The 12,365-nt window shown below is 41.4% G+C and overlaps 1 pseudogene; it reads left to right on the top strand.

Annotated features, from left to right (window-relative positions):
- Positions 1-1,129: 1,129 nt before the first annotated feature.
- Positions 1,130-11,696, top strand: LOC116908224 (annotated as a pseudogene).
- Positions 11,697-12,365: the final 669 nt, after the last annotated feature.

The raw sequence follows: 12,365 nt of genomic DNA on the forward strand, positions 1-12,365 counted from the left end.
GAGCCTGCCTTACCAGCTACACAGGAGAGCATCCCTAGGGCTGAAGGAGACAGCAGCGACTCAGAGGACAATGAAAGCAATCCAGTGAGTTTGCAGGGGCCCACTAGAGTTTGATCATATCCCACTGGTCCTGGGTACAGTTTTGAAATACATTTTCCCTCTTGTATATAAACATCCTGGCCTTGAGGGCTGCAGACTCCCTATATTGACGGCCTAGAAACTGCGGAGTTTGTCCTATTGTGGGCATCCACAGCTTGGGTGATCACTCCGGCCTTGGGCTCTGGTGTGGAACTAAGATGGTTGAGCCGCTGCCCAAGTTTAGTCGTCCAGCAGGCATCTGGAGAACTGAGTAGAGTCTGTGTTTTCAGAGAAAGTGACCTCTAAGTTTCTATGTAGTAAGGAGCCTGGGCAACTGTTATTATCATAGCCCACAAGCCACAGGTGTGTTACCTTATAGCAGGGAGAGTGGGGGAAACATGGATGTACTGTCCGGTGGGTGACTACAAAATTAGTGATTTCTATGTTCGCTCTGGGCAATGATATGATTTTCTCTGATAGACCGACATCTGAGTTGACTCTGGGGACTTACCAGTGATATTTTATGGAACAAGGTTTGCCATCAGTAGCACTCCTCCTCTTGTGCCTCTCTCTCTCTCTCTCTCTCTCTCTCTCTCTCTCTCTCTCTCTCTCTTCCTCAGTTTTTTCAAGTCAGTGTTTTTATGTGGGACAGGCTTGACTGTCCTGGAACTCTCTTTGTAGACCAGGCTGGACTGGAACTCACAGAGATCCACCTGCCTCTGCCTCCAGAGTGCTGGGATTAAAGGTGTGCACCACCACACCCAACTTGTTTCCCTTTTAATCTTGAGGAATTTGAGATCTCTTCACAGTTATTCAAATAACTATTTAGAATCCACATGCCTTAATTAGTCAGTCCAATGAGGGACTTAAATGGTCGAGTCTATAAATGATCTGGGTCTGTGCTGAGCCCAGTATCTTCTGGCAAAGTTACCAGAAGTATACAAAGATGGGGGTGAAAGAGAACACACATCATGTTCTTAATGGGTAATAAGTTAAGGCATGAAGTTTATTTCCCTTTTGACCCCTTGTTGTGCTACCAAACTGTGTGACTATGATTACCTATGAGAAACAGATGGACAGTATGTGGCACCTGGAACGTGATGTAGTGTTGTGCCTGTTCTGCAAGTCCCAAAAGACCACCAAGGAGGAGCCAATTCTGATGCAGTCGCACAAGGGTCTTTATTCAAGCTTGAGCCCAGACCACACTGTCATCAATGATGCAGCAGAAAGGAGGCTGAAGGCCCAAGCCCCGTTTCAAGAAAGCATTTACACAGGCAAGCAAACAATCACGGGCGTTTCAGCTTGGCACACATCTGATTGGAGGGCTGTAATAGAACCCGTTGTCCTTTCAAATAATTGGCTAGTGCTGGGAGCCAAACCATAAACTTTTATAAGTAAATACCTCTAGGTACAGCTTTAACTCCTGCTTTCCTCCTGGTTGGTGGTTGTTAGGGAGTGACCTGGAGACTAGTGCTAGGTGCAGGCTTGGTGGTTAGCTCAAGTTTAACCTAAGGTCAAGTTCTCTAAGAGGGAGCCTGAAGCCAAGGTGGAGTTGGTCTGGTTGGCAGTACCAACTGATTATGGCTGATAAAAGTCTCACCATGCAGAAACTTCAGGCCAACCTCAAATGAGAAACCTTCTGTTAGAAGACAAGGAAGCACTCTGTGTTCTAAAGTTGTCAGTGTTGTGGACAGAAAAAAAGTCATGGAAATGTTCTTTTCACAATAGGGAATAAGGGGATAATAAGCAAATGCAGTGCCTGATATCAGGCTGAGTCCTTGACTAGAGGAAGTACAAATGCCTTAAAGGATGTACTGGAGTCAACGGATACGATACCATGTAAGAACAAAAGCACTCTGTCTATCTAGCTGAGCCGCAGTACCTACTATTAGTCCCAGCTAGTTGGAAGGCTGAGGCAGGGGAAGAATCACTTGAACCCATGATTTCAAAGCCAGCTTGGGCAAAAGAGCAAGAGACCATCTCAACAAAGAAAAGTCTTCAGCTAGGGAGGTGGCTCTGGGGTTAAAACGATGGTTATTTAACAAAAGAAATGGAGTTTCATTTTTCAGAACTCAATGTAAAGGCCCAGCTGGCATAGCAACCTACCTATAATCCCAGCCTTGGAAGGAAGAAAAAGGTTCTCAGTTCAAGCTTGGCTAACAAGACTAGCTCTTGGGCTGGTGAGATGGCTCAGTGGTTAAGAGCACTGACTGCTCTTCCAGAGGTCCTGAGTTCAATTCCTAGCAACCACAGGGTGACTCACAACCATCTGTAATGAAATCTGATGCCCTCTTCTGGTGTGTCTGAAGATAGCAACAGTGACTCACATACATGAAATTTAAAAAAGTTTAGAAAAAAAAAAAAGACTTGCTCTTATAGTAGGCATGTTCTGGGTTTGATTGAGAGATACTGCCTCAAAGGAATGAGTTTCATACAGAAGACTGCTGATGTAAGCCCTAGGTCTTCAAACAAGTGTAAATGGTAACCCCACATACATGTGTCCCTACATGTGAACACATGCTACAGATAAACACAGAAGACAAAAGATTAAATTGACAATGATAAACATAATGAAATGTCATATACATACACATACATATGCATATACGTATACACACACACACACACACACACACACACACATATGAATACCACTGTGTTTAGTCTGGTTGATTTATTAAGAATAAAGGTTTATCCTGGCTCATGAATCTGGAGAATTGGCTATCTGGAGTCATGGTGCTGGTATCTTCTTAGCTTTGGTGCAGGTCTTGTGTTGGGTCTTAACATGGTGGGAATATGGAGGGGCACACAGAAAGGACAAAAAAACGAGAAAACAGCCTTGCATCCTAACAACTTACTTTCCCAATATCAATGGTCATACAGCAGGAAGGGCTGAGCCGGATTTATGTGCTGAGCTATGCAGCGCCTGCAGGAAGCTCTGTGCAGGGTCATCCTCTGTGCGTAGACACACTCTCAAGATAATACCAGGCACATGGAGCTCAGAGAGCTTATATGGACATTGTGGACTGAGAACTTAAAGGCAAGGTCTTCCAACCAAGGTTCTCTCAGAAAGATAGGAACCGACCTATCTCAAGATCAGTCTTGGGAAGATGACCAAGGGACAGGTTGTGCTATCACAAGGACACGTGCTCAACCGCGTTCAGTGCTTCTCCATTCATAACAGCCAGAAACTGGAAACAACCTAGATGTCCCTCAACTGAATGATGGATAGAGAAAATGTGGTACAATAATACAATGGAGTATGACTCAGCTACTAAAAACAACATCATGAAATTTGCAGGCAAATGAATGGAACTAGAAAAAGTCATCCTGAATGAGGTAGCCCAGACCCAGAAAGATAAATGTGGTATGTTTTCACTTGTATGTGGACATTAGCTCTTAGATAAATGATGACTAAGCTATAATTCAGAGACCCAGAGAGCTTATGTTTAGAGGAAGGGACTGGGGGAGCACATGGATATCCCAGTGGGGAGGAAATAGAATAGATTTTATGGGTGGACTGGGATGGAGGGAATGGGAACCAAAGTATTGGATGGGGAGATATTTGGCCAAGGAAGGGAATTCATGGAGAGACAATGAGAATTGAGCAGAATTTGAGGGGTGTTACGGAACCTAGTGCAGTAGAAACTTCCATAAATACATGAAGATGATCCAAACAAAGTCTCCAAATAGGGAAGTGAAGTTTCAGTTGGCCATCTTTTGTCACCCGACAAAGCTTCCAGTACTGAGATTGGGTTAGATCCAGTTGAAATGTTGGCCAAAGGGATCCTGTGGAAATTCCCAAATAACCCAGGTTTGCCACAGGCTGACAAGGACCCAGTGTGAAGACAACACCCACACAAACACAGAGAGGTCCAGCTGGTGCCTACAAAGAACCTTCACCATCATGGTCAAGTCTTTGCTAAGGAAAGAGAAGGTATCCTGCCGACCTCCAAAAGAAACAGAAACATCAACGAGAGCTAATTGCTGGGTATGACAGCACATACCTATAATCTCATCATATATATCAAAATCCCATCTCAAAAAAAATGGTGAAACAAAAGATTCTGACCAGTGGAACCTGGGAGAGTTAAACTAGAATATTTATTTTAAGTGTTTTAGTTCAGATGTATAATTAGTTCTTAACTGCAAGGAACAGAAAATAGGACTCAAAATGGTTTAACGTATCACTTCCCAACACAAACTGAATATAAATTACATGTGTGATTCATACTTTGCCCCAGCTGTACTTGGGAGAAGAATACGCAGTGAATGATATTGAGTTTTAATCGTAAGTTTTATTTACCTGACTATATCCGAAGTCCATTTTGCATAGTGTCAGCATATAGATGTGCGGCATAATTGGGGAAAGGCGGGAAGAAATGCCTCTCCTGTGCACCTGGCCGAGATAGAGAGCAACCCTAAGATCTGGATATCTTCTGTGTGTTCAATGTATGTATTTGTGTGTTCTCTTGTGTGTGATGTGAGCATGTGTGCATCAATGGTGCGTGTATGGAGGATGACGACCTCAGATATTGGAATTTCCCTTCCTGGTTGGTTAAGACAGGATTTCTTTCTCTTTTCTTTTTTCTTTATTTCTCTTTTTCTCACATATGTGAGGCTGGCTGGCCCACAAGTTTCCAGGAAGCCCCCGGTCTCTGCCTTCCATCTGCCTATGGGAGCACTGAGATTGCATTTGCTCACACTATGTGTCTCGCTCTTATTTGTTTCTGTGGACCTCAGCTCAGTTCCTTAAGCTCACACGGCCAGTGCCTCTTCCCTAATCCATCTTCCCAGCCCCTCATCCGGACGTTGACAATGGACCATGTGCTATAGTCTGAATGTTGTTTGTGCCCTCAGCAGTTGATATTTAAAAGTTGGTTCCTCAGTCTTACATTGAGAAAGGTGGTGGAATCCTTCTTGTGTGGGCTTATGTGTCAGTGGGACCCTACTGTGGTGGTTTGAATATGCTCGGCCCAGTCAGAGATTGGCACTGTTAGCTGTGACCTTGTTGGAAGAAGTGTGTCACTTTGGGGGTAGGCTTTGAGACCCTTCTAGCTGCCTGGAAGCTAGTCTTTTCCTGTTTGCTTTTGGAACAAGGTGTAGAGCTCTCGGCTCCTCTAGCACCATACCTGCCTGCTTGCTGCCATGGTTCCCATCAGGGTGATAATGGACTGAACCTCAGAACCAGTGAGCCTGCCCCAACTAAATGCTGTCCTTTGTAAGAGTTTCCTTGGTTGTGGTGTCTGTTCACAGCAGTTGAAACCCTGACTAAAACACCTACTTTTATAAATAGTGAAACAATTCTCATAGCAGCTCCTGGGTTTGCATAGGAGTGATTAGAAAACCACTCTTAACGTTTTACATGGTTTATGGCTCTTTACTTTGCTTTCCCAGCTCTGCCTAGCCTCTCCTCTCCTTTCTTTTTCTCTTTCTTCCTTTCTATTTAATCTTCAGCTGTTCCATCTTTTAATGGCCCCCCTTTTTAAGTGTCAGTCTCTTCCCTTCCCACATGCTCCAAGCCTTGGAATGCTGTCTATAATGAGTTTCTTGCTGGGTTCCTCCCCAGAGCAGTGCTAATGGACCATCCCTTGAACTGTAAGCTGAATAGGTTTCTTTGCTTTATAAAGTCGTCCTGCCTCAGATGTTTCATAATCATTATGCAAAATGAGCTCATATATTATCACAAGTTTTTAAATTATGAAACAGTGTATGAGCATATTAATCAATTAAAAAGCAGTGTTACTAATTAAAAAATTCAAACAACATCTTGGGACTGCTTTAAACTGTTGTTATTTTGCGCTCCACATTCTTGAAGGCAAGCATGCATACAAATAAACCATCATTACTACATTTGACTTTATTGAAGAAAATATATTCTCAAATTTGTTTCATCGTTACTCCAAAAATAACCCCCTTTTTCTCTTTTCTGACATTAAATTGCCCTTCATACACAAGGTATATAGAAGGGATGGACCTGTGTGTTCATGTGTGCACGTTCCAAACCCTTCTTTTATTAGTTCAAAATATTTGTGGACACTTGACATAAACTGAACGATTATGATTCTGCCTGTCTATGGATTTTAAGCTAAAAATTAGGGGTGGTTAAGGTCAGAGTGCTGGAGGTTTGAGTCGGTGCCAGAGTCAGCCAGTGACCTACATAAAGATGTGAAAACGGGAGGCAGGGGAAGGAGAACATAACAGGATTTCAGAAAGGGGGCAGAGATTAAAGGACACTGGCCAGCAATGCTCTTGTTTCTATAAGGTCTGCTTACTTCCTGCAGTTTATTTCTGCAGGATTATTTCCTAGTTGTATAATACTACTTTTTATTTTATTAGTTTATTATGGTACATCTTTATAAGTTATCACAGTTTCAGAGCAAGACAATTGTGTGGGGTTTGTTTTGTTATAAATACTCTCAGAATCAGGGCAAAACCATTTTATTTATGCATACTAATAACAGTTTTGTCTGTTGTTTATAACATTTTAATATGCATTTCTAATATTACCATTATCTGTTATGTTATAATTAGTTAACAAGTTTTATTTGTTCATTTAGGTGTATATTAAACTATCTCAGTCAGCGTTTCTACTGCTGTGATAAAAACAAACAAACAAACAAACAAAAAACCACCATGACCAAAAGCATGGGGAGGAATGGGTTTATTTCATCTATGGCTTGTAGTTCAGTATCCAGGAAAGTTATGTCAGGAACTTAAGGCAGAAAGCTGGAGACTAGAACTGAAGCAGAGTCATAGGTGAATACCATGTACTGGCTTGTTCTTCATGGCTTGACGTGCCTGTTTTCATATACAACCCAGGACCACCTGTCTAGGGAAGGCACCACACACAATGGGTGAGCCTTCCCGCATCAATTGTTAATCAAGACGATATTCCATAGACTTGTCTTCAGGCAATCTTATGGGTGCATTTTCTCAATAAAGATCCTCTCTTCACAAATGCATTTGGTTTGTGACAAGTTGACAAAAGCCAACTATCAAAAATACATATGCATACATAGAACGTAAGAATGTATATGTGTATATGTAAGTTTATGTGTGGGCATGTGTGTATGGCTAAGGTCCTGATTTCTGTCTTCATCCTATTTAGGTTCAGATCCTAGATCTGTCACTTACTAAGCATATGACTTTAGGGAATTTGTTAGGTTCTCTAAACTTCTTTTATTTGTGAAATGGAGACAATGGTAATTTTTGTCTTGTGAGGCTATTATATAATAAAATATTTCAAAATTGTAAACATGAGCATAAGATAGCAATATCTAAAATTCATATCACTTCAGGGACCTCTAAATACTTTTCCAAGTATTTAACAAATTAGCACTCTTGACCCAGTCATCACATCTTTAGAAAATTCTAGGTATGGGTTTATGCTTTAGCTACTTAGACTTTAAACAATAAAACAGTCAGAGGCCTGAAGATGAGCCAAAATGATAAACACAGACAGACAGACACACACAGAGAGAGACAGACACACAGACACACACACGGTTTCTTGAGACAGGGTTTCTCTGTGTAGCTCTAGCTGTCCTTGTCTGTAGACCAGGTTGGCCTCAAACTCACAGAGATCCACCTGCCTCTGCCTCCCAGTGCTGGGACCAAAGGCATGTGCCACCACTGCCCAGTGATATGTCATTGTTTGAGTAAGCTTATACAATAGCATGATTTCCTATGGCTTTCTCCAATTTTCTAATTTATCTTTTCATGTCATTGTCCTTCTTATGTTTATCTAATTACGTTTTGAGCTTCCTCATTATTGAGAAACCTTGTTTGTCCATTTTCTTTTTTGTTGGTTTTTTTTTTTTTGCCCTTTCTCTCATCTTCTACAAAATTCTTCCCCACTCCTTTTCCTTTCATTTTCAGTTATTTAACCTTACGTCTCTTTTGTTTTCCCATTTGTGCCTCCTTCCTTCATCAAATTCCTTTGCTAGTTCCACATTTATTCTAAACAATTTTTAATTTCATAGCGCATCTCACATTCCCATCGTCATTTTCTATTTATCCTCATTGGTGACGGGTTGGTGGCTTTTAATTGGCTGTAAATTCATGTCTTAAATGGTTGGATGTTGCTGTTGTTTTAACAGTTTGGTTTGGACTCACCAAGTGGTAAGGAATCATCATGCTCTGAATAGGTTTCTAGATAAGAATCCCAAGTATAACCAGATAAGAAAACCAAACCAGCGCATAAGCAGAGTGGATTCCAGAAACACCAGAGGCACGAAGGGAAACAAAAGAACAACATAATTCAATAAAGAAAAATGTGATGTCTCAGTTACTGAATTAAAAGATACCGAGGTAGGTAAGATGCATGATGACCATTTCAAGCACTTACTAATAAAAATGATTGTTAACCTTAAAGAGGATATAAATATGCAGATGAATCTGCTACAAACCCCAGAGAGGAAAATCAACAACACAGGGGAGAGAATGAGCAAAATGGATGAGCATGGCAACAATGTGGAACGGAAATAAGCAAAGAATAATCTTGGTAAAGAAAACCAATGAAAATATAGGAAATAAAAAGTCTAATGAACCAAAACCCAACCAATTAAACAAAATAAAGCCACAGTGGAAAACACCATCGCTTAACTTGGCCAAGCAGTTGAAAGATGACCAGGGACTGAACACAAAGAAAATGTAAACAGCAATAAGGAAAAAGTAGGATTAGAACCTGCTGGAACTCTGGGATACAATGAAGAAGCCACGAGGACTGAGCTGAGATGAAAAAAAAAGGCCAAATAATACATTCAAGATGCCAAAGATACAAACCAAGGAAAGATTATTAAAAGTTGTTTGAGAAAAAAGTGCCAACTCATCCACACAGGCGAGCACATCAGAATGGAACAAGAGTTTACCCCGCCAACCCTAACATCCAAAAAAGCATAGAATGACATAGTTCAAGCACTGAAAGAAAACAATTGCAAACCAAGATTCCTGAGTCCAAAAATCATTCTTCCAATAGTTGTCAACATGAGCAGAGACTCAGTTCATGGCGACCAAACCAACGTTGCAGGAGAGAGTGAAAGTAACTCTACAGAGAGTGCAGGAAGACAGTTGCGATCACGAGTCCTGATAGGAAGAAACGCGTCATCTTCAACAGTTAATAAGGAAAGCCCCAAACTGAACGAGGGAAGAACAAGGAACGATCCAACCAACCAGAAAAGTAATCAATAAACGTCACGGACATTAATAAAATATCTCTAAAATAATTGTGGTGGTTTGGATGAAAATGTATCCTTCCATGGGCTGATACGTTTGAATGCATGTTCACTGACTGGTAGAAATGTTTGAGAAGGATTAGGCAGTATGGCCTTCTTGGTGGAGTGTGACCTTGTTGGAGAAGGTGTGTTACTGGGGATGGACTTTGAGTTTTTTTTTTTTTTTAAAAGGTTTATTTATTTATTATATATAAGTACACTTGCTGTCTTCAGACACACCAGAGGGCATCTGATCTCTTTACAGATGGTTGTGAGCCACCGAGTGGTTGCTGGGAATTGAACTCATGACCTCTGGAAGAGCAGTCGGGTGCTCTTAACCACTGAGCCATCTCTCCAGCCCAGACTTTGAGGTTTTAAAAGCCTATGCCATTCCTTGTTCTCTGCCTCCCTCTCCCTCTTCCTCTCTCTCCCTCTGCCTCCTCCCCTCTCCCTTCCTCCTCCTCTCCCTCCCTTCTTCTTCCTCTTCCCCTCCTTCTCCCCCTCTCCCTCCCCTTCTTCTTCCTCTTCCCCTCCCTTTTCCCCTCCTCCCCTCTCCCTCCCTCTTCTCTCTCATGCTTGTGGATCAGATGTAAGCTTTCAACTACTGCTCCAGTAGCACTCCATTCTGCCTGCTGCCATGCTCCCTACCACGATGATCACAGACTCTAAGCCTCTAGAGGTCTGGGCCCCAAATTAAATGCTTTCTTTTATAAGTTGTATTGGCCGTGGTGTTTTGTCATGGCAGTAGACAGTAAGAAAGTCAATAATCTTCGATATACATGGCATCAAATAATCAACATACATAGATGTATACAGGTTGACTCAATTCAAGAATTAGATACAACTATTGGGTCCATAAGAAAAGCATGATGTTGACAACGGCACCTCTAGACTGGGATTTATCAATGGATGAAAGTCAATCTATGAAGCAAACAGAAGCCAAAATAAGCTGGGTTAGCTCCTTTCCTGTCTCATAAAGTGGTATTCAACCCATAATTAGTTCAAAAAGATGAAGAAAGCTACATTTATTAATAAAGAAAAAGATTAACTAAAGGATATAAAGACTATAAATATATATGCATCTGATGTTAGGGCTCCCGATTTATAAAACAAATATGAATGAGTATAAAAGGATCAGATGGATCCTGGTTCAATGACCATGGGTAATTGCAATACCCCACTCACAGTTTTAAATAGGCTGTTTAAACAATCAAAAAAAATCAAGGAAGAAACGTCGGGTTTTAACTACACTACAGTTCAAATAAACCAAAAAGAGATGCCTAAGTTTACCCCACCCACCAGATACTTTTAGACCATCCTATCCAACAGATATAGAATATACATTCTTCTCGCCAAGTTTATGACCCCTTCTCTAAAACACACACATTCTAAATCACAGAGAAAACCTTAGTAGTTCAAAATAATTTAACCTATTTCTTACATTTTACTGAATAATAGAATAATATTATAAAGCGATAGCAAGAGAAAGTAAAAAAAAATTATGCAAAGAGCAGAGACTGAACAATATATGCTTAAGTGACCAGGGAATTACTGAAGAAATCAATAAAGAGATTAAGTAAACTCCAGAAACAGATGAAAACAAAAGCATACCTTACCAGCATCTGACCAGAAATCCCAGTAACACAAGGATTAGCTCCAAGGATTGACAAATGGGATCGCATGGAATTTAAAGCTTCTATGCAGAAAAAGATATTATCAGCAAAATGAACAGCTTACCCAATGGGGGAAATTCTTGGCAGATACACATTAGACAAAGGGGTTACATCTAAAATATATAGATAACTATAAAAATTATACACCACTACCAGCCAATTAACGGCCTAGTGAACCCAACTGACAAATCTCAAAAGAGGAGACATAAACAGCCGATAAAAATTGTAAAGTGTTCACTATCCTTAGCCACCAGAAAAAATGCGAATTAAAACTACATCGAGACTCCATATCTCAGCAGTCATCAAGAAAACAAACAGTGCTCTTTCTGTCATCTCTCTCTGCCATCACCGTGGTGCGCATGAACGCCCTGGCCAGCTCTCAAGAGCCTCCGCATTGCCGGGAAGTAAAGCAAATGCCAGTCCCTCATCAGGCCACGCTCCAAATCCGTCGCTCCATTCCTGCGATGATGAAGCATGATCACACTGGAGAATTTGAAATCATTGACGATCACCCAGCTGGGAAGATTGTTGTGAACCTCACAGGCGGGCTGAACAACGGTGGGAAGATCAGCACTAAATTTGACGCGCTACCCAAAGACCTAGAAAATTTGGCAGAAGAATCTGCACCCAGCCTGTCGGTTTGGCTTCGTTGTACTGACAACCTCAGCTGGACCATGAAGAAGCAAGATGAAAATACACAGGAGGGAAAATACTGGGGCTCTTTTTCTAGAGATGTAAAGGCAAATATATAAATACATGTGGCAAGGGGGGAGGGGATAGATGGTCACAAAGGCTGAAGAGGATGTGGGTCAGGAGGAAAACTTATTCACTGTGATTGGGAGTGGGAATTGTTGCAGACACTGTGGAAAGCAGTGTACAGTCTCCTCTGAAACTAAAAGCAGTTCTACCATATGACCCGGCTGTTACGGAGTTTGAGACCACTAGGAGAAGATCACCAAACTCGATCCAGATTATAATCACCCAAATTTATATTAAAACTACAGCAGGGTTACAGTCTCTAAGCCAAATCAGAGACATACCCACACCAAAGTGTGTGGAGAAAGGCTTTCAAAGTCAAAAAACCCATTTACTCCACTTCTGTGGAATTTACAGCTTTGGAACTGCCCCACTCCCCCCTGTACACAGTAAAAAGTGCGTTTACAGAGGCCAGAGCATTAATCATTTCACAACAGTTACACAGTTCTGGAGATGAAGGAGGGGTTAGTGGGTTCAAGAATTTAGGTCACAGGCCAACAGCTACTAAAGTGGGTGCCTGGTACAAAATGGAGTTTCTTTAGCCATCATACCGGCTGTGGTGGTTTGAAAGAAAATGGCCCCATAGGCTTATAGGAAGTGATACTATCAGGAGGAATGACCCTATTAGAGTAGGCTTGGCCTT

The sequence above is a fragment of the Rattus rattus genome, chromosome 8, assembly GCF_011064425.1.
Source record: "Rattus rattus isolate New Zealand chromosome 8, Rrattus_CSIRO_v1, whole genome shotgun sequence".
Taxonomy (NCBI): domain Eukaryota; kingdom Metazoa; phylum Chordata; class Mammalia; order Rodentia; family Muridae; genus Rattus; species Rattus rattus.